At 40.0% G+C, this 20920-nt stretch overlaps 2 protein-coding genes and 1 pseudogene across 2 annotated transcripts in view; all 3 read right to left on the bottom strand.

Moving 5' to 3' along the window:
• The window catches only part of LOC110543651 (small proline-rich protein 2D-like), a 169324-nt gene that overhangs the window by 80381 nt on the left and 68023 nt on the right, over nucleotides 1-20920 (bottom strand). The gene's annotated exons all lie outside the window — the stretch shown is intronic.
• LOC110543077 (small proline-rich protein 2D) overlaps nucleotides 1-20920 on the bottom strand; it is a 144618-nt gene that overhangs the window by 55681 nt on the left and 68017 nt on the right. The gene's annotated exons all lie outside the window — the stretch shown is intronic.
• LOC110566726 (small proline-rich protein 2F-like) overlaps nucleotides 1-20920 on the bottom strand; it is a 207167-nt pseudogene that overhangs the window by 118257 nt on the left and 67990 nt on the right.

Raw genomic sequence — 20920 nt, 5'->3', positions numbered from 1 at the left:
AAGACAACTATTTGGAGGTACTAGGAAGCAGCCATACTGCACTGCAACTCATGTTTGGAGAACTACAGAAGGTTTATTTCCAAAAAGAAACTAATACAGTATAGTAAGCACAAGAGGTTAGTATGCTTTAAGATGCAGTCAAAGTTAAGTTTATACATGATTGCCAAGAAGCTAGAGAAAAACTGCCTTTATAGACACTCAAAACAGAGAAAAAAACAGTTCTAAACCATGTCCTGACTTGTGATATTGGCCAAGAATCAGCTCTTGTGAGCCTGAAAGAGTGAGTTCAGCATTCCTCTGGATGTAATGAGAGCTTCCTTTAATTTCCCAAAGGAAACAGCACAAGGAAGAGAAAGAAAGGAGGGGGAAGAAGTAAAGAGACACAACCTGAGATGCCTAAAAATAAATACAGTGTGGTAGAGACATAAGTTAAACATTAATTTCTCCTTACACCCATCATAATGGCTAAGATGAAAAATTCAAGTGACAATACATGCTGGAGAGGATGTGAAGAAAGAGGAACCCTACTCCATTGCTGGTAGGAATGTAAACTTGTACAACAACTTTGGAAATCAATCTGGTGCTTTCTCAGACAATTAGAAATAGTGCTACCTCAAGATGCAGCTATACCATTCCTAGGCATATATCCAAAATATGCTCAAGTATACAACAAGGTATTTGCTCAATTGAAGAGTTTAAGTTGATTAGAAGTAAGTTGATTAAGTTAAGTTAATAACTCCATTTTGAAATAAAGATTTTGACTGGGAACTGAATTCAGGTACCAGGATATATCACAGAATGCACACATGGCAGAAAACAAAGTTAACTACCCTAGCAACAGCCTCCAGGAAATATAACAGAATAAATGCTTCATAGAAAACAAAGACAAACTCCCTGGCAATAATCAATGGAAATTAGTTGAGAATCGGGTGGGAAAATTCTCCCCAATATTTCAGATGTGGTTTAGAAAAATAGCCATTGTGATTATATGCCTTAGCCATTGTGATTGTGTGCCTCGGAAAAGGTCACCCCGCCATGCTAAACTTTACCCAATTCTGTAAAGCCAAGACTTGTGCCCCCCTGCTTGCTGCCATGGAAACCCCCTGCTCACAGACTTTCCCTTTAAAAACCCTGCTCACTCAGAGCTTGGGGTCCCACTTCTCTACTGCTGCTTCAGTGAGACTTGGGTCCCGAGTTCGATTGCTCTCGTAATAAAGCTCTCTTGTAATTGCATCGAGTCGTCTCCTGGTGGTCTCTGAGGGTCCCGTGAACCTGGTATAACACAATCATGTTTGTAGCAGCTTTATTTGTAATAGCCAGAATCTGGAAACAACCCAGATGTCCCTCAGTTGAGGAACGGATGCAGAATTTGTGGTACATTTACACAATGGAATACTACTCAGGAACTAAAAACAAGGAAACCTTGAAATTTGCAGGCAAATGGTGGGATCTAGAAAAGATCATCCTGAGTTATACCAGAAGTAGAAAGACACACATGGTATATACTTACTTATAAGTGGATATTAGACATGTAATATAGGATAAACATACTAAATTCTGTACACCTAAAGAAGCTAAGCAAGAAGGAGGACCCTGGATAAGTTGATCAATCCTCACTCAGAAAGGCAAACAGGATGGACATTGGAAGAGAAAGAAAACAGGCAAAAGGACAGAATCCTACCACAGAGGGCCTCTGAAAGATTCTACCCCGCAGGTATCAAAGCAGATGCTGAGACTCATAGACAAACTATGGGCAGACTGCAGGGAATCTTATGAAAGAAGGGGGAGATAGAAAGACCTGGAGGGGACAGTAGCTCCACAAAGAAAGCAACAGAACCAAAAAATCTGGGCCCAGGAGTCTTTTGTGAGACTGATACTCCAACCAAGGCCCATGCATAAATATAACCTAGAACCCCTGCATAGATGTAGCTCTTGACGGGTCAGTGTTCAAGTGGGTTCCCTCGTAACAGGAACAGGGACAGTCTCTGACATGGCCTGCTCTTTGGTCACCTCCCCCTGATGGGGAAAGCAGCCTTATCAGGCCAAAGAGGAAGACAATGCAGCCAGTCCTGATGAGACCTGATAGGCTAGGGTCAGATGGAAGAGGAGGAGGACCTCCTCTATCAGTGGACTTGGGGAGGGGCATGGAAGAAGAAGAGAGAGGGATGATGGAATTGGGTGGGATACCAAGTGAATAAACTGTAATTAATAAAAAATAAATTAAAAAAACTAATTTCTGCTAAGGTCATCTTTCAATTCCAAGATCAGAACACTAAATTCATAGTTTAAAAAATAATATTAAGAAAATTACACTTTGCTAAGCTTACAGATAGGAGCCCAGGATAACAGTCTTCTGAGAGGCTTATCCAGCACCATATGAAAACACATGCAGCAACCCACAGCCAAACAATAGGGCTGAGCTCAGAGAGTGCTATGGAAGAGCAGGAGAAAAGATAGAAGGAGTTGGAGGGATAGAGGATACTACAAAGACCTACAGAGTCAACAAACCAAGACCCCTGGGAGCTCACAGAGACTGAACCACCAACCAAAGAGCATGCGTGGCCTGGACCTAGTTCCCCTCTACACATATGTGGCAAATGTGCCACATTATCAGTATATGGGTACCCTAAAGAGGGGAGTAGCGGCTGACTCTGCTGCTGGCCACTGGATCCCTTCCCCCTAGGGAAGACCTTTGTCAGGCCCCAGTGGGAAAGGATGTGCTTAGTCCTGCTGTGACTTGAGGTGCCTGAGTGGGTTGATACCCCTTGGGGGCCTCTGCTTCTCTGAGAAAAAGGAGATGGGGGAATAAGAGAAGGGGTTGTGAGGTTGGGATTGTGAGGAAAAAAAGGGGAGGGGCTGGATCAGGCTATAAGGATATTACATTAGTAAATAAATGAAAGAAAAAAGAAACTACCTAGATAAGCTCTGCGCACTGGTTATATGCTAGATAACATGTGACACCCTCTGCTTTGAGGAGCCAGACATAATTCTAAACAATGATAAGCATGTACAAATTTAATGTTCAAAAATAATTCTAAAAACTTACTCTTATTATTCTTAGTTTAAATACGAAGAAACAGAACCACAGAAAGAATAAGTAATTTAAATTCAGTTTTTATTTGTTTGTCAATTCTTTTGTTCCTTACTGACTCCATGTATGTATATAAAACATTTTGATTGTTTTCATAGAAGCCTGTTATACCCTCTAATTTCCTACTGTTTCTGCTGAACCCATTTTTTTCTTGCCAAATATCCCCTTTCTATTTTCATTTCTTGTTTGGGGTTTTGTTTGTTTCTTTGTTTGTTTGTTTGTTTGTTTTTGACTCACTGAAGTTAACTACAGTTGTTTGTTTGAACATGCATGAGGGTTATTTACTGAAGCATGGGCAACTTATCAGGGGCTAAACCACTGAAGAAGGTGACTCCCATTCTTCAGCAGCCATTAACTGCCAATAATCCTGAGTTAGAATTGGGATCTCATGAGCTCCTCTTCATCCATGATTAAACACTGATGAGGCCCTCTTGGGTAGGTACTGTAGAGGTCCAGAGGCTATCAGTCCATGGGTCTTGTTGCATCCATAGCTCTCCCCCTCCCATCCTCTGACTCTTCTACAATGCCCCAGTTTCTTTAGAGAATAATAAATAGATGCCCCACTTAGGTCTAAGCATTCAACAGTCACTTATCCAGCACACTGACTGGTTAAGAGCTCTGCACACAGAAGCTTCTTTGAGAAAGATGAGGCAGCACTAATCTATGGATATACAGATAGGCATTTAGAAGGTAGTTTAATATCAGGAATATTTAGAAAATAACAGAAATAGCCCTCCCATAGAGCCTATGCCCTCCCTGTGGGCTTTTGACCAAGATTTACAGTATTGCACGGGAATTCTTCCTGTGGTACAGGTATCAAATCCAATCAGAACACTTTGGGTTACCCCCACAGCAGTCATTCCACCATTGAGGGAAGTGGATACATCTTGCCTGCCAAGCTGAAATTGTAGCTCTTAGATTCACATCCAGGTAAGACCACTGAATACTTATCTTTCTCAGTAGCCATCTTCTTCTTTTTTTTTTTTTTTTTAAAATATATAACGGTTTAATGTTTTAGAAAAGTGGTCTATTTCATCAACTGTCCTTTTTCTTTTTTTTTTATTTTTATTTTTATTTTTTTTTATTTTTTTTATTTTTTATCAGTTACATTTTATTAACTCTGTATCCCAGCCGTGTCCCGATCCCTCATTCCCTCCCAGTCCCTCCCTCCCTCCCTCCCTCATCTCCACCGTGCCCCTTTCCAAGTCCACTGATGGGGGGAACCTCCTCCCCATTCATCTGATCCTGTTTTATCAGGTATCTTCAGGACTGGCTGCAAAGCCCTCCTCTGTGGCCTAACAGGACTGCTCCTCCCTTCGGGGGTGGGGAGACCAAAGAGCCAGTCATCGAGTTCCTGTTAGAAATAGTCCCTGTTCCCCTCACTTTGGGAAACCAATTGGTTACTGAGCTACCACAGGCTACATCTGAGTGGAGGTTCTAGGTTATATCCATACATGGTCCTTGGTTGAATGTCAGTCTCAGAAAAGACCCTGTGCCCAGATATATTTGGTCCTTGTGGAGCTCCTATCCTTTCCCCATCAGACTAACTCCCCTTCTTTCTTATGATTCCCTGTACTCTGCCAAAGGTTTGGTCATGAGTCTTTGCTTTGAAAACACTGCTACTTAGAGTCTTTCAGATGCGCTCAATAGACTCCTGTCATATGTTCAATGCACATCCCATCTGTCTTTCTAAATGAGGATTGATCATCTTACCCCATGTCCGCTCAATTGATTATCTTTTTTAGGTGTATAGATTTCATTATGTTTATCATATCTTATAGGTCTATATAAGTGAGTATATCCCATGTTTGTCTTTCTCCTTCTGGGATATTTCACTCAGAATGATCTTTTCTAGATCCCACCATTTGCCTGCAAATTTCATGATTTCCTCCTTTTTGATTGCTGAGTAGTATTCCATTGTATAAAAATACCACAATTTCTGTACCCATTCCACCGCTGAAGGACATCTGGGTTGTTTCCAGCTCTATTACAAATAGAGCTGCTATAAACATGGTTGAGCAAGTGTCCTTTTTGTGTACTTGAACAAACTTTGGGTATATACCTAGCAGTGGAAAAGCTGGGTCTGGAGGAAGCACTATTCCTATTTGTCTTAGAAAGCGCCAGATAGCTTTCCAGAGTGGTTGTACCAGTTTACATTCCCACCAGCAGTGGAGCAGGGTTCCCCTTTCTCCACAACCTCTCCAGCATGTGTTATCGCTTGAGTTTTTCATCTTGGCCATTCTGATGGGTGTAAGGTGATATCTCAGGGTCGTTTTGATTTGCATTTCCCTGATGGCTAATGAGGATGAGCATTTCTTTAAGTGTTTTTCTGCCATTCGATATTCCTCTGTCGAGAATTCTCTGTTTAGCTCTGTTCCCCATTTTTTAATTGGATTACTTGGATTGCTGCTTTTCAGCTTCTTTAGTTCTTTGTATATACTGGATACTAGTCCTCTGTCAGATAAAGGGTTAGTGAAGATTCTTTTCCAATCTGTAGGCAGTCGTTTTGTTTTGATGACGGTATCCTTTGCTTTACAGAAACTTTTCAGTTTCATGAGGTCCCATTTATTGATTGTTGCTCTTAGAGCCTGTGCTGTTGGTGTTCTGTTCAGGAAGTTGTCTGGTAGCCATCTTCTAACTATGAAGTATGTTTTGTTTTTTGTTTTTTTTTTAAGACTTACATAACCGTGCAGTGAAGTCATGACGGCCGTCTTTAGGCATCAGCACAATAGGTCTCATTAATATAACTGCCTCCAATGAGGTTCAAGTCTTAAGTCAGTCTATGCACAAACTATATTATTTCTGATACGGATGCAGTACAAAAGGGAAGTGTTGGTAATATTCATTGTATAAAGGTAAAGGATGTTGCCTGATTTGAAAGAAGCTGAAGGAAAGGTCTGAGAAACTAATTGTCATATATACCTGTCATGTTGTGGGAAGTCAAGGAATCACTACAAAGAAAGTCTACTCCAATACTTAAATTAAAGAATTACAAACCTGAAAATACAATCGTGAAAGTTTAGAGAGCAGAAATGGTGGTGAGATTGGGTAAAGAACTATGCAATTTTCACAGCAGAGAGGAAAGTTATTTTATTTAAATTTGATGAAACAATAAATTACAAATATGAGGAAATTACTTTAGACACCATTGCAGAGTTGAATAATTAGATGCTTAACCACAAATAATTAGATGCTTAACCACAAAGTCCAAAATTCCAAGTAGAATCATCATGGTCTCCATGCCTCAGAGCTTTCTCCCCCCGCCCCCTCTCTCTCTCTCCACATTCTCTGTTAACTACCCAGTTCCAGAGCATGTTACTGCCAGTTTGTAAGCAAACTTCAGGTGCTCCCACTCTAAAATTTACCTTCTGGGCCTGAGGCTCCTCCCTGGTATCACAGTATAACAAGACTTGCTCCTTCTTAGCCACATGTCACAGAAAAGCCACCTTACACATGCTCATTTTTCTGCTCTGCTCCACACGGGATTTAATCCGCACTCGTGGCAATCTGCCTTTAGTTCCTGCACTCTACTCAAAGTGCTCTAAAGTCACAACCAAGTTAAGTGCAATGAACCTGCCATTTCCAATGTTGATTTTTCTAGACTTCTCTTCTGAAATTCCCATGTCTCTTAACTTTCTCCTTGCTGTGATCCTCTTACTGTGCTGCTCATATGCCCAATTTTTCTACTCCTTCGTATGTCAAATGGAATGATTGCTCCCTGCCTCTGCATTCTTACTAGCTTATATTTCTGACTCAGAATTACAATCAATCCAATGGTTTCAATAATCACAAAGAGTACCGACACATCCACATTTGAATTCCAAAATTCACTTCAAAGATAAATATTCTCCTCTCCTCTGCACATCTATATCCTTTACTCTCCAAGCATCAACATTGCTGCTTCCCTTTTCCACAAACCATCTGCTTTCCTGTAATCTCTATCTGATCCTCCATCATAAACACAGTCTCTTGAGTTACCTTCACTCATTATTTTTAATATTTGTTCTATTCCAGTCAGACATCTTAGCAGGCTAGTTAGAGAGCCTTAATATTTCTGAAATACACTCGATCCTTCTTGCTATCTACCATCTTTTCCTTTCTTCAGTTATCATGATATTTTTTTACACTGTTGCTTGATTCAGATCTGCCTTCCTTCTTCACAGCAGTCGGAGACCTCCTTTAAAAATCTGAGTCAGGCTCCGTCACATACACATATGCAGTAAATGGCTGAGAAGGATGAGTACAAGTCACAGGTAGTTCGATCTTCCTTCCAGCCCCATGTACATTACTCCATGCCTATGATTACATGTCACTATAATGTCAATCCCGTGTTCTTCTTTAATTTTTTTTAAATCATAAACCACTTCTTATTTTCTTGGTGAACTTCTTTACTAGATATGTCACAATACATCCTGTTCATGCTCTTGCCCGCCTTGTGACTGCACAATTTTCAACCCCTTCTGGATTCCTTCTGTCAGGAGAGAAGCAGGCAGGAATCGCACAAAACACTCAAGCGTTGCTTCTCTTGCCCATATTGTGTCTCCTCATCTGCTTCTCATTTAAACTTCTCCCTGATAACTGCACTATGGTTTCACTATGCTACGCTCAAAGTGTGGCCTGGAATATAACAGATAGTGAAGAATTAAACAGCTGTTTAATGACCGAGTTTAGTTTCCTAAATGTTGTTTTCTCAAGAAAACCTCAAAACAATCTTGTAAGTCTTGGTGGATTTTTTTTTTTTTTTTTTTTTTTACTAAATCTGTGATAGAAAAAAAAATGTATCAAAATGCCCTAGTCTTTGTATCATTCCTTACCCCAACCGCTGCCCCTCACCTCCCACACAGGGAAGCCTCTTCTGTTTTATTGAACTGGATATAGAGGAGACTAAAATATTACAAAAAAAATACAACAGATTCAAACTAACAAAGGTCAAGAACTCAGTTGGTGTGTGGTAGGTGAAGAGGTGGAGATGTGAATTATGGAGCATGAGAATCGCAAGCACAAAACAGTGGGTGATTCCAATGCATTTAAACGAGCAACTCAAGGAGAACATGAGAGACGACAGAGAGGGGAGGCAAGAGAAGTCACAGGGAGATGCTATGTAAAGACAGCTGCAAGTCCCTGGAGACACATGTCTCTCTATTTTGCACCTCGGGCTGTCCTGGAACTTGCTGTGTAGACCAGGCAGACTTCAAACTCACAGAGATCCATTTGCCTCTGCCTCCCAAGTGAAGGATTAAAGGCCCGTGCCATTGACAAGGTGCATTTTAAGTTACTTTGCTCCAACAGAATCACAGTGTACCTTTATTCACAGAATATCAGTAAATTGTCAAATTCTCCACCCCTCCGTGTTTAAGGTAAGAACACAACACTGATATTATAAATGATTTCTCAGAGTTTAGCGCTGTGTAGTACATCTTGATTTTCTTGTTACACTCATCTGCATGTGTGAACTGTTCAGGCATGCGGGTTCCCTATGATGTTTTTATATACACAGACAACATGCTGTAAGAATATGCACCCTTCTGCCTTCCCTAGATCTCCCTCTGCTCCTTCACCAAGTCCCTTCCACTTTCCTTTTAGTTTGCCTTCTACTTTCACATCATATTTCTTCAGTTTTTCAAGTTATAGTTTCCATACATGAGAGACAGTTTGTGGTACTTATCTTTCTGCATCAAGTTCATATATTTTTAATATAATGGTCCCTAGTTCCATCTATTTCCATGAAAATTTCATGAATCCATTCTTCTTTGCAGTTGAATGAAACTACCTGTGTAAATTAACACATTTTCTTTTTATTAACATTTATAAATTACATATAACAGTAAGTTTCATTATAGCATTTTCATACATGTATGTAATCTATTATAATTATGTTTTCCTCCATTACCCTCTTTTGCCCTTCATTGTCCCATTGATCTCCTACCTATTCCCAATTAACCTAATCTCCCCTCTACATTTATGACAAGTTTTGGTGACCTGATGAGTTTAGTTAGGGATATCTGCCTCCATAACTGGTGAGGGGTTATTTACTGGAGTATGGATACATTACACTATCTATATCACTGAAGAAAGTGTCTCTCCCTTCTCCAACACATTTGATTCATTTGTGTTTTCTGTGCACTGTTGTTTTGATGTTAAGATTTATAGTTGTTTATATATACTAGTTACTAATCTATCTCTCCCAGTTTGTTAGGACTTTGTTTCCCTTGCTGTTCAAGTATCTTAACCTGATATAATACCACTTGTCAAATTCCTTGTTTGTTGGACTTTTGGAGTTCTAGAGACTAATTTTTCCTGTGTTAATCTTCTTAAGCATTTCTGTTTTCTTCTGGTAGTTTCAAAATTTAGATCTTCCATTAAGGTATCTGATTCATTTTAAGTTAAATTTTATGTAGGATAAGAGAATAATTTGTTAAAGAGATTGGCTTTTCTCAACCACCTGCTGTCTCACCTCTGTAGAAAAGTAACTTGTTATAGATGTGTATGCTTTTTTGGGTCTTTTGTTCTATTGAATTAGTTTAGGTCTCTGTCTTTCTGCAAATACCATGTTCTTATTGTTATTATGAAAGGATGATAGAATAACAGGGAAAAATGAGGAAGAGATGAGAATGGGGAAGTTTGGTCCACCCTGTGATCCAATTGCAGCCTCATGCCAGGAGAGAGATAAGAACGCTGCTTGCACAATTGACAGCTGCTTAAGACCTGTCTCCCTTCCCATCTGGAAGCCTGCAATTTTCTAGGAATCTCACCAGACACTTCATTTACAAGAAATGGACATGTACCAAAGCTCTTGTGTAATTCCAGTGGCTTCTGCCTTGCTTTATCATACTGTAATTACACTCAATTGCACCTCCGGAACCACCTCAGAATCACTTGTCAAATGGATGGAGAAGAAAAACCAAAGGTGTTATATGACTAATATTAAGACAGGTGCAACTCTCCCCTTCAGAGCCCATATCCACATTTGAGTATGTCTCATTTCCACAACTTTCAGAGAAGTACACATTCACTCTCAATTGAGCTCTCTTTTCTTCTCTGAATGCTGTCAGACTAAAACCCAGATTAATATCTTTTTGACAGCATCATATTTGTATACAATGTGGCCTGATCACACTCAAATTCTACTACCCTCTTTAATCTATCCCCCACTTCTCCAACTCTTTTCCTTTTCCCAGCAAGTAACCCTTTTATCCTCATGTATTTATTTTTCTGCTTTTTTGTTCGGGGCCCAAGGAGGCAGTCACAGTGGCTGTGTGCTCTTCATTACAATGGACATGTCATATCCAGGTGACAACACCTCACTACATTCTTTGGCTCCCACTGTCCATCCAGCACCTCTTCAGCTTTGCTCCCTGGGCTTCAGAGGAGGTGCCTTTGGAGCCAAGCACTTAACAATCACTCACTTTCAGCACTTTTTCAAGTTATGAGTCTCCAGTTTGACTGTGTCACTGTCAAAAGAGGCTTCTCTGCAAGGTCCTCTAAATCGAATAAGCAAGGCATATATGAGGTCACAGAGACTGAAAAAGAAATCATAGCCCCACATAGGTCTGCACCAGGTCATCTGTGTATACATTATAGCTTTTAGTTTAGTATATTTATAGGACTCCTGACTGTGAGAATGAGTTGGTCTCTGATACTTGCATCTGCTCTTGGGACTCTTCTCCTCCTGTTGGGTTGCCATGTCCAACTTTGATATAAGTTTTTGTTTCTGATCATTATACTTTATTTTGTTGTTTGTTATCTCTTAGAAGTCTGTTCTTTTCTAATGAGAGACAGAAAATGAGTAGATTTTGAGGGAAAGAGAGGAGTGAGGAACTGGGAGAAGTAGAGGAGAAGAAACTATAATCAGGGTATATTGTATGAGAAAAAAATCTAGTTTCAATTAAAAAATGAAAAAAGAGACTTCTCTCACAAAGGCTGAAAACTACGCTAGTCTACGGTAATAAACACAAATGTTTGAAAAGCAATTTAACTACATATCCATTTGGTGCACATCAATAGCAGAGTCCCCCTCTCTACCCATCGTCCTCTGACAGTTCAACAGTTCCAGGCTTGTTTTCCCTCTCATACTGTGGGCCTCAAATCCAGAAGCACTTGGTTCGCCCCAGAACATCCACACCATCACTGCACGAGTCAGCATATTTTTCCAGGCAGCTCAGTTTGTATGCAGAATTCTCAGGTGGGTGTTATCACTGACGTTTTTCTTCCCCAGTAGCATTCATAGCATCTTTGGGCACTATGAATACTTGTCGGTAGACTGAATAAGTGTGTGTTGATGGAATGGACAAAGTGGATGTTCTGTATGTACTTTATTCATTCCTGTTGCCTTAAGTACTCTGCTTACAATTTAAACTACTGTGTTGAATATCTGGTCCTTAATCTTAGAATAAATATTTTCTGTACTTTCTCAGTATGATGTTGGTCATGAGTTTGTAATATATACTGTATCGTGTTAGAGTGTGATCCCTCGATTCTTAGTTTATTTGGTGCTTTGTGAATGGACATTGAACTTTGTCAAAGCTGTTTTCTGTGTCTATTGAGACAGTCATATATTATTCACCCTTGCGATTATATTTAAGTTCTGCTACACTAACTCTATGTATTATGCTCCTTGATTTGAACCATCCTTTTCATTTTTGGAACAAAACCAATCTACTTTGTCTATTTTTTTTAATGCACTACTAAATTCAATTTGAAAGTTTTACATTAAAGAATCTTAAAGCCATGTTCATAAAGAATATTATACTAAATAATAATAATAATAATAATAATATACTGTATTTTTGTGCTATATGCTCAGAAAACTTGGATATATGTATAATACTGGTTTCAGGGACTGTATTTGGAAGAGTCCCTTCTCTGCTTATTTTATGGAACAGTTAAGAATAATTGACACTAATTCATTTTGGAATGTCAGGAAAAATGCACCAAAAAATCCATTTGGTTCTTGGCTTTTCTATACTCGGAGAATATTATTGCTTCAATTTCACTGCTTAGAGTGGTGTGTGTGTGTGTGAGTGTGTGTGTGTGTGTGTGTGTGTGTGTGTGTGTGGTGTTTATTTTATATAGCCTCATGGCTCAATTTTTAAAGTCAGATATGTACAGAAACTTGTCGATGTGATTTTTTTTCTTGAGTTTATTGATCCACTGCTTTAGAAATATGTCTTCAGAAACTTGAAATTTTTTCGTACAAGTCTTTGACTTCCTTGGTTACCTTATGTCATTTGTGGCTATTGTGAAGGGTGTTGTTTCCCTAAATTCTTTCTCAGCCCTTTTATCTTTTGTATACAGGAGGGCTACTGATTTTTTTGAGTAATTTTTTTTATTTAACTTTTATTAATTACACCTTATTCATTTTGTATCCCCCCATAAGCCCGTCCCTCCTCCCCTCCCGGTCACACCCTCCCCCCCCCCTTTCTGCATGCATGCCCCTCCCCATGATCACTGATTGGGGAGGTCCTCTTCTCCTTCTTTCTGATCTTAGGCTACTGATTTTTTGAGTTAATTTTGTATCCGGCACTTTGCTGAAGGTGTTTTTCAGCTGTAGGAGTTCCCTGGTAGGGTTTTTGGGGTCACTCACATATACTATCATATCATCTGCAAATAGTGATAGTTTGACTTCTTCCTTTCCAATTTGTATACTCTTGATCTCCTTCAACTGTCTCATTGCTCTAGCAAGGACTTCCAGAACTATGTTGAAGAGATATGGAGAGAGTGGGCAGCCTTGTCTTGTCCCTGATTTCAGTGGCATCGCTTTAAGTTTCTCTCCATTCAGTTTGATGTTGGCTATAGGCTTGCTGTATATCGCCTTTACTATGTTTAGATATGTGCCTTGTATCCCTGATCTCTCCAATACTTTAAACATGAATGGATGTTGGATTTTGTCAAATGCTTTTTCAGCATCTAGGGAGATTATCATGTGCTTTTTTTCTTTCAGTTTGTTAATATGGTGGATCACATTGATAGATTTCTGTATATTGAACCACCCATGCATACCTGGGATGAAGCCTACTTGGTCCTGGTGGATGATATCTTTGATGTGTTCTTGTATTCGGTTTGCAAGTATTTTGTTGAAGATGGAAATGTAATTAATTAACTAATTAATCAATCATATTCCACAAAATTAAAAAGTGATGCTTCAGTTTCTGTGGTTTTATATAATTTCTCTTTTGTTCTCTTCCTATTGAATTCTAGCTTCATCCATTATGGTCTGACACAAATTGCAAATTGTTTCCACCAATATTTATTTTTAAGCTTCTTTGTGACCTATTACATATATTTTAGAAAAAGTAGCATCTTCCCTGTGTGGACAGAAAGAACATGTGCTCTGCCACTGCTGTGTGGAATGCTCCATAGATATCAGCTAAGTCCACTGAACAATGACGCTTCTTAGTTAATTGTTTTTATCTGGGTGGTCCATCTATTGCTAAGAGAGGAGTGTTCTGGTAGCCCACGGTGACTGTACCATCGACTTCCTCGACAGTAGGTTCATATGGATTTATAAATGTCCTATCATTTTGGTAATTATTCACTTTATATAAAATATAGCAACTTTCTCTTTCTCTTCTAATCAGTATTGGCTTGGAGTCAGTTTGGGAGCATATAGCCATAGCTATTTCTCTTGAGCCTTAAATTCCGTACTTGTGGAATACTATCACATAGTTTTATTTCAGTCTTCCTTTGCCAGTCATGTGTTTCTTCCATGTCGAAAAATGATGCCTTTCTTTTAGCCCAAGTATCTAGTCCACATTTTATTAAAATATTTTATTTATTTTTTCTTTTATGTCTATGAATGTTCACCTACAAGTACATAAAGTGTACTATGTATTTGCTGTGCTGTGGAGACCAGAAGAAGTAATCAGATCCCCTGGAACTATAATTATAGACAGTTGTAAACATGTGATGCTGGGAACCAAACCCAGGTACTCTGCAAGAGCAGGCAGTCCTCTTAACCACTGAGCCATCTCCCAGCCTCCAGTATGCCTCTTTCAATTTGAACATTAATTCCCTTTGTATTCAGAGTTATTGCTGGCACGTGTAATCTAGTTTCTGTCCCTTTGTTTCCTTTCATCCTCCTGTTTTGAATAATCTATGTCGGCTCCTTTCTCCCTTGTTCACATTGGGTATTTGATGGTTTAAGAATTAGTGGTGATTGATTCTTTCCTAATTCTCACTTGCTTATCAGCTCTTTTAGTTATGTGCATCCTTTGTTTCTCTTGCAGTTATTTTTATCTTCCTTCCTCTCCTAGAGACAAGATTCCTTTAAGAGTACTCTGGTGTCTTTCTGCTTCTGGGACAGCTCACTCAGGATGATCCTTTCCAGGTCCCACCATTTACCTGCAAATTTCATGATTTCCTTATTTTTCATTGCAGAGTAATATTCCATTGTGTAGATGTACCACAATTTCTACATCCATTCTTCAGTTGAGAGGCATCTAGGCTGTTTCCAGCTTCTGGCTATTACAAATAAAGCTGCTACAAACATGGTTGAGCAAATGTCCTTATTGTATACTTGAGCCTTTTTTGGATATATGCCTAGAAGTGGTATGGCTGGGTCTTATACTCACCCATATAGACACATAATGTAGGACTTTAGATGTACTAAAATCTGTACATCTAAAGAAACTAATCAAGAGAGAGGACCCTGACTATAACACTCAATCCCCATCCTGAAAGGTAAAGAGAATGGACACCAGAAGAAGAAGAAAGAAAGAAACAAGTTAGGAACCTGTCACAGAGGGCCTCTGAAAGGCTCTGCCCTGAGACTTATGGCCAACTGTTAAGCAGAGTGCATGGAATCTTATGTAAGAAGTGGGAAATAGTGAGATCTGGAGGGGACAGGAACCTCACAGGGAGAGCAACAGAACCAGAAAATATGAACACTGGGGTCTTCCCAGAGACTCATACTCCAACCAAGTACCATGCATGGAGATAACCTAGAACCCCTGCACAGATGTATCCCGTGGCAGTTTAGTGTCCAAGCGGGTTCCATAGTAATGGGAAGAGGGACTGCCTCTGACATAATCTGATTGGCCTGCTCTTTGATCACCTCCCGCTGAGGGGGGAGCAGCCCTACCAGGCCACAGAAGATTACAATGCAGCCACTCCTGATGAGATCTGATAGACTAAGATCAGAAGGAAGGAGAGGAGGACCTCCCCTATCAGTGGACTTGGGGAGGGGCATGCACGAAAAAGGGGAAGGGAGGGTGGAATTGGGAGGGGAGAAGGAAGGGGCTTATGGGGAGGATACAAAGTGAATAAAGTGTAATTAATAAAAGTTAAAAAAAAGAGTACTCTGTGGACTGGAGAAATGGTTTCATGGCTAAAAGTACTGGCTGCTTAACTTCTTAACACTTAAGAGTACAGTTTGATTCCTAGTACCCACATAATGGCTCAGGATCCATGTCCTGTTCTGCCTCTTCTGCAGGTACACATGTAATATACAGACATACACACAAAAAAAAAACACCAATACATGTAAGATATCAAATAATAATTTTTACATAAAAAGATTTTTGAATGCTGGGGTAGTAATAATGAATACCTGTTTTCTATTTATCTTTTTGTTCATTTGTTAATTCTATTTTTTCTTCACAATTTATTCATTATATATCCAATTGAAGCCCCCTCTTTCAACTCCCCCTCCTCCCACTGTCCCTTCCTCTTCCCCCATCCCCTTCCCCTAGTCCACTGAAGGAAGGAGTTCTCCACCATTGCCATCTGCCCATAGCTTGTTACCTCTCATCAGGACTGCCTGGATCCTCTTCTTCTATGGCCTGGCAAGGCTGCTTCATCAGGAGCAAGTGATCAAAACACAGTCAACTGAGTTCATACTAGAGGAAGACCGTGCTCCTCCTCACTCAGAGATACACATGGAGACTGAGTGCCAATTGGCCACATCTGAGCTAAACACTAAGGAGGACCCTATGGAGGCTGCTTAAATCTCATGCATAATGGCAAACAGGATAGACACCAGAAGCTGGGGAAGAGAGGAAACAGGATGGGAACCTACTAGAGAGGGTCCTCTGAAAGGACTCACCCAACAGGGGATCGAAGTAGATGCTGAGACTCAGGGCCAAACTTTGGGCAGAGTGCAGGGAGTCTGTTTATCTCGGAACATCATTGCTTTTTTTTTTTTTTTTCTGGTTTTGAGGAGCAACATTACTAGCTCCAGCAATCTAGAGCTGTTGCCATTTTACATGCTTTCAATGCTTGAAGCACATTATTTCCATGCTTTCATGGCCTTTAGAATTTCTGCTGAGAATAAATGTTATTCTTACAGATTTGCCTAACTAAGTAAATTAGTAATTTTCTCATTACATCCAATATTTCTTCTTGTTCTGTACTTTTGTTAGTTTATTGGCAATGTGTTACAAAATAAGTATTTTTATGTCTGTGTGAGTCCACTTTATTTCATGTTGTCACTTGGAGAGCAAAGAGTTGACTGGGCAGCAATTACTCATGCTTGGAGTAAGAGAAAATGACAATGGGTATGTGGCATCACACTTTATTTCCTTCCCCAGAAATCCTTTAGCTGTCTTCTCAAGCTGCTGTATTTAAAGGGGACTTGACTCCATTCCCTTAGCAGAGGATGGTTTTCTACTACATAGTTTATTTTTTGTTGTTTAGGTTTGTTTGCTCTTTTGGTTTTAGAAACAGTGTTTCTCTGTGTAGCCCTGGCTGTCCTGGAACTTGCTGTGCAGACCAGGCACCAGACTCCACTTCTGCAGAGTGACAAATTCTATGTATGAAATGATGAGTTTCAAGTAGTCCGGGGCTGCCCCCTTGAACTCTCCACCTTTCACCTCTACCTCTGTCCTCATCCACACCCTTGAACAAACCATGCTGAGGGGCTCTGCTTCACCTTCTGCAGGTATAATGACTAATCTTAATTTTCAACTTGGCCGGGTTCTATAATCACCTAGAAACCCTTTGGTGATACATGTGAGGACATTTGCAGAACTTTACTTTAGGGAAGACCCACCCTGAATGTAGTCGGCACTCTGTGAGCTGGAGTCTCTGCAGGATAAGAAGAAAACAAACAAACGAAGCAGCGGACACCAGAGGGAGTGATGAACTGCCTCAGGATCCTGCTGACACACCGTTCCGACCAAGATGCCCCATGCTCTCAAACCGTGAGTCAAACAAATCTTTTCTCTTTTAAGTTGGTTTTGTGAAGTATTTTGTGACAGCAATGAAAAAAATAACTAATCCAACAGGAAGGTCTGTGTATGAGTAACCATCACCCTGGGTCTCTATTCTTTCACACTTTGCAAGTATTTTTGAATAACAACATGTACTTTTAAGCAAAGTAATATACAGAAGAGATTAAGTGTGAGAGTCGAAAATTGAATAAATATGAGTCATGTGCTCTTAGCATTAGCATGTATTCATCAAACTTACAAATTGAAATCATTCCTGTGCCCTAAATATAGTCTCACTTGTAGAGTCTGCCCCCCCCCCCCATATATAGCATTCTGCCTGCATGTGTGCCTGTGCACCAGAAAAGGGTGCCAGATCTCACTAATAGTTAGTTATGAATCTCTATGCAATTGCTGGGAATTGAACTCAAGACCTTTGGAAGAATAGCCGGTGTTCTTAACCTCTGAGCCATTTCTCCAGGCTCTGGACATTAGCTCTTTGTTGATATTTTGTACATTTTAGCTATTGCCTATGGGTGCAGAGAAGATGATGAAATTTTGGAGTAAGAAGAGCACTGGGCACTGTCGTTTCAGAGTCCTGGAGAATTCTACTGCTACTGCCATGATGGGACAAGGCATGCACAAGTAGGTACAGATCATGTAGACACTGTTTAGAGAACTTTGGTAGAGGACAATGGTCAGGACATCTCAGTGGAGAGCAGGGATCTGGGCAGTTAATTCTGAGCACAGGAAGTGGCTGGCCATGTGAATTATGCTGTTGTTCTTAGTAAGACATTTCTCCTAGATCTCACAGAATCTGAAAGATAAACAACAGCTTGATAAGAGACAACCCTGTTAGTAGCTTTTAGCTAGTACATTAACCCTCAATCATCTGGAAGATATTTTGGGTTTGTCTATAAATTTATGAAGCTTCTTTATTCTTCTACTAAGGACATTTTACCCTCAGTTCTTCCATCTATCATTCTACATGTTTAGATAAACAAAATAGGCTATGAGGTAGAAAAAGGTATTTTCTTTAAAAAAAAAAACAAAAAGGAAATACTATAATGAGGAAAAATATAGATATTAAAACTTGAGCCAAATCTGAGACAAGTTCCTAGACATAGATGATCCCTGCACTGAGCCAGCAGTGTCCTGAGCAAGTGTCTTAAACACACATGAAACTTAACAGGCAGTGTTGCTGATGGAGCGCTTTTAACACTCACCTGAGCCATCAGTGCTCCCAGATCAGGGCCATAAACTTTCTGTGAAGGCACAAACCCCCTTTCAGAGAGAGCACACTGAGTGAGGCGTTCAAAGCTGTATCACTTTAACATATCTTTAACAATACTTCTCTTCCCTCACGCATCTAAACCTTAACAGCAAGATTACGTTATCATCTCTCTATCCATGAATATTAACTGGCTAAATAAATAGACATCTTTGCATCCAACCTAAATCCTACCATTACCCCAGTGCCAAGAAAAGTCTCTATAGCAAAAGTTCTCAACCCATTTTGGGAGGTCGAGCAACCCTCTTGGGGGAGTCAAACAGTCCTTCACAAGTGTTACATACCAGATATCCTGAATATCAGACTCACAACAGTAGCAAGATTACAGCTATGAAGCCATAAGGAAAATGATTTTACGGTTGGGGATCACCACAATATGAGAAACTGTAAAGGGATGTAGCAGTAAGAAGGTTGAGAACCACTGCTCTGCAGTGTGTGCCCACAAAAGCCTCCAGTGAAAAGCTGCACCTGAGCGGTAAGAGCCCAGATAGCATCAGGGAGGCATAGAGCTCTGCTATGAGCCCCGAGAGATGCAGTCACGAGGAACAGCCCGGGACTGGGATGATGTATTCCCTAACACACCCAAATACCTTCTCCTCGCAGTCCCCATCTGGCTTACCACATTCATCCTGACAGCACGAAACTTCCTTGTCTGCAGTCCACATCACCTTCCTCAGTGAGTCACCTGAGACCTTGTGTCAGTCACGTTCCCCAACACAGTGTCAGGTGACATCAGAAGCAGGTGAAGTTCTGTGACACCCGGAATAGTTCCTATAATCAGAAATGGTTTTTCCGTCCTCCCCTGTACATAGCTTCTCAAGGGTACTCTACGTAAGGCTATTAACCATTCAAATTTATGTCCAGTATCTTCCTTTGATCTCTCTAGTGGCAGAGACTATTAAGCCTGACCGTATCTTAATCCTCAGGAATACATTGCAATTAACATCCCTCTTGTCACAGACACATTCGTTGGCTTGAAGGGAGCCACAATTCCTCAGTTTCCTGTATGTTTTCAGTCCTTCATTTTCCATTCTATGAAGGGCTTTAATGGGGCTACTTTCCACCTTAGTTTCCCAGATTAAAAAAAAAAAGCCATTCTTGCCCTGTCCATGAAGTTCCACCTTTGCAGATTTACACACCAAACTAATTAACGAAATCACTATTCCACCTAAAGTTCCCCGTGTACAAAAGCACACAGAAGTGATCTGAAAAAGTGAAGGAAAAAGCAGAGTGGCTCTACTATGCAAATGTGACTTGACTATGAATGACATACAACCAAACTATAAAATACCTTCAGACTCTAGAAGAAAAAATATATATACATATACATACACACACATACACACACACACACACACACAGCCGGTAAAGACTGACTCCGCCCACTGCTTCTTACCTCTCCCCCAAGAAAGTCCAAGATCAGCTTCAGCTACACAGCAAGCCTCGAGCCCTATCTGGGTTATATTATATCATGTCTCAAAAAAAATAAATAAATACTCTTGAGAAATCCTTTTTGCTTCTGTAAATCTACTTGATCTAAGGTAAAAGTCACCTTGACCCTTTGAGGCAAAGAATCTTGAAAAATATAGAGAGAGTTGGTTCTAACTGGCAAAAGACCAAGCAGATTTCTGTACTTTTTGCTAGAATATTTGTTTTCCTCTTTTCAAGACACTGATTCTCAGTTGTGTTTATTCTGTCTCTGTGTGTCGATTTTGTGTGGAGTTTGTCTCTTCTGTGAATGTGCAGGTGACTGGCACATACTGTGGCCTCTTTTCCATTCATCTGCCTTCCCTCCAGTTGATTCATGCTGCAGCTTTCCTCACATAAATAATTAAATTGTAATTATGAGTCCCAACCTAACATTCAAAACATCTGTCACCTGTCTTTCCAGTTCAGCCTGCAGCAACTCCTCTAACTGCACAGCCGCCTGGCCAGGCCTCTGCCTGGACCTGCCAATTCTGCCTCTGCCCACCCTCCTCCTGCCTTCTCATCTCGCAAAGAAAACTGAAAAGATAATACATGAAGCCAAGGCATGAGGCCTCATTGCATGTGGCTATGGAAACACATTCTCATTAATGCTGTCCCTGTGTTTGATGCATGTTTTAGCATTTATAAAATCGACTTTGATTATTATGGTTTTTATTATAATAGAAGTACCCTAATAATTTCCAATTAGTAATTGTTTGTTTCTTGTTAGGTAGTATAATAAATTCTTTTACTTTATATTGTCTCATCTAAAAAAATTTTAAGTTCAAAAAAACTTGAAGGATGGTATAAGCATATTAATGGTCAGTTAACCAACTTACACTGAAATTAAAAGTTGATACAGTTATCAAGTACTTTGGCCCTCTGACTGACAAATACAATTTCAAACACACTGAAGAAAACCTATAT

Source organism: Meriones unguiculatus, chromosome 10, assembly GCF_030254825.1.
Source record: "Meriones unguiculatus strain TT.TT164.6M chromosome 10, Bangor_MerUng_6.1, whole genome shotgun sequence".
Lineage (NCBI taxonomy): Eukaryota > Metazoa > Chordata > Mammalia > Rodentia > Muridae > Meriones > Meriones unguiculatus.
The sequence above is the reverse complement of the archived record's forward strand: the minus strand, read 5'-3'. Positions and strand labels throughout refer to the sequence as shown.